Raw genomic sequence first — 2,489 nt, forward strand, 5'->3', positions numbered from 1 at the left:
GTTGCACTTGGAGCTTGGAAAACCGTCTCTTGCTAGATACTTTCTACAAGGTTAATTACACTAAGTGAAGTGTAACCACTTGTAAAATCTTTCGGACCAAAACCGTGCAAAGGAGTAAGGAATGATTTGGACAGAAACAACTCCTTTGCATTGCTTTGAACTTGGACCTCACCTTGACTACTTGGAGCATCACAATCATTAGAACTTTGACCATATTGGTCATCCTCCCCTTCTTCAAAAGGAATTGCCCTCAATTCGTCATCATCAAAGTATGGAGCAAGGTCCCCAACGTTGAATGTGCTTGAGACACCAAATTGGCCCCCCAAATCAACCTTGTATGCATTGTCATTGATCTTTTCCACGATTTCAAATGGACCTTCGGCTCTTGGCATAAGCTTGTTCTTTCTTTTGCTAGGAAACCTCTCTTTCCTCATGTAAATCCACACTAAGTCACCAACTTCAAATTGCTTCACGTTTTTCACCCTCTTGTTGGCTTGTTTCTTGTAGACTTTATTTGCTTTCTCAATGTTCTTCCTAACTTCCTTGTGGACCTTCAACATGAACTCGGCTTGTTCCTTAGCTCCACCATGAACGAACTTGTCTTGTGGCAAAGCTATGAGATCAATAGGAACATAAGGATTGACACCATAGACTACTTCAAAAGGAGAGTACTTTGTAGTAGCACTAGGAGTCCGATTGTAAGCAAACTCGGCATGAGCTAGCTTGACATCCCAATCCTTAGCACTCTTACTAACCAAGGTCCTAAGCAACGAACCCAGAACTCTATTTACCACTTCAGTTTGCCCATCGGTTTGTGGATGGTGTGAAGTAGAAAACAGCAACTTTGTTCCCATTAGACGCCATATTGATTTCCAAAAATGACTAAGAAACTTTGTATCACGATCGGACACAATGGTGCGTGGCACCCCATGAAAACGAACCACTTCTTCAAAGTATAACTTAGCCACTGTCATAGCATCTTCGGTTTTGTGACAAGGAATGAAATGAGCCATTTTTGAAAACCGATCAACAACCACCATGATTGAGTCTTTACCCCTTTGAGTTCTAGGTAAAGCCACAATGAAATCCATGCTCACATCTTCCCAAGGTCTCTCCGGAACTGGCAAAGGCTTGTAGAGACCTTTGTGAAACACCATCTTGGCCCTTTGACAAGTAGAACAACGACTAACCACATGATGAACCGTGGCTAACATCTTTGGCCAATAAAAGTGAGCTTGAAGAAGCTCCATTGTTTTTTGAATCCCCACGTGACCAGCTAGACCTCCTCCATGAGCCTCATGAATCAACAAGCTTCTAATTGGACACTTAGGAATGCATAACCGATTTCCCTTAAAAAGAAAGTCATCATGTAAGGAAAATAAGTCATATACTCCATGGACACATTTCTGTATTATTTCAATGAAATCCCCATCTTCCTTGTAGTATGCTTTGATCAAATCAAACCCAAGAACCTTTGCTTCGACAACTCCAAGCAAATTGTGTCTCCTAGATAAGGCATCCGCAACAACATTAGCCTTTCCACTCTTGTATTTAGAGGAAAAGTTAAAGGTTTGCAAGAATTCAACCCATTTAGCATGTCTCGAATTCAACTTCTTTTGACCATGGATGAACCTTAGAGATTCATGGTCCGAATGTAATATGAACGGTTGTGGTCTCAAGTAATGTGACCAATGATCTAGAGCTCGGACCATAGCATAGAACTCTTTATCATAGGTGGAATAGTTCAACTTGCCTTGACTCAACTTTTCACTGAAATAAGCAATTGGACGCCCTTCTTGAATCAAAACTGCTCCAATCCCCTTCCCACTTGCGTCACACTCAACTTCAAATGGCTTGGAAAAATCAGGGAGTGCAAGAATAGGAGTGTTGCACATTTTCTCCTTGACTTCTTCAAAGGCCTTTTGAGCTTGTGTAGTCCATTCAAACGTCCCCTTCTTAGTACACTCAGTTATAGGAGCCATGAGTGTGCTAAAATTCTTGATAAATCTTCTATAGAAAGAAGCTAGGCCATGGAAAGAACGGACCTCCGTGAGTGTTTTTGGACTAGGCCATGATTGAATTGCTTCAACCTTGCAAGGATCCACCTTCACGCCATCACCTGAAACTATGTAACCAAGAAAAGTGACCTCATATAACATAAAATCACATTTTTCAAGTTTTCCATACAATTTTTGCGTTCTTAAAACAGAAAAAACTTGAAACAAATGATCTAAATGTTCATCCTCATTTTTAGAGTAAATAAGGATGTCATCAAGGTACACCACCACGAACTTGCCAAGAAATGGCCTCAACACCTCGTTCATTAATCTCATGAACGTGCTAGGTGCATTGGTCAATCCAAACGGCATCACAAGCCATTCATACAACCCATGCTTTGTCTTGAATGCAGTCTTCCATTCATCACCTTCCCTCATACGAATTTGATGGTAACCACTTCTCAAATCAACTTTTGAGAATACATTTGAACC

Source organism: Chenopodium quinoa, unplaced genomic scaffold (assembly GCF_001683475.1).
Source record: "Chenopodium quinoa cultivar QQ74 unplaced genomic scaffold, ASM168347v1, whole genome shotgun sequence".
In the NCBI taxonomy this organism is placed as follows: domain Eukaryota; kingdom Viridiplantae; phylum Streptophyta; class Magnoliopsida; order Caryophyllales; family Amaranthaceae; genus Chenopodium; species Chenopodium quinoa.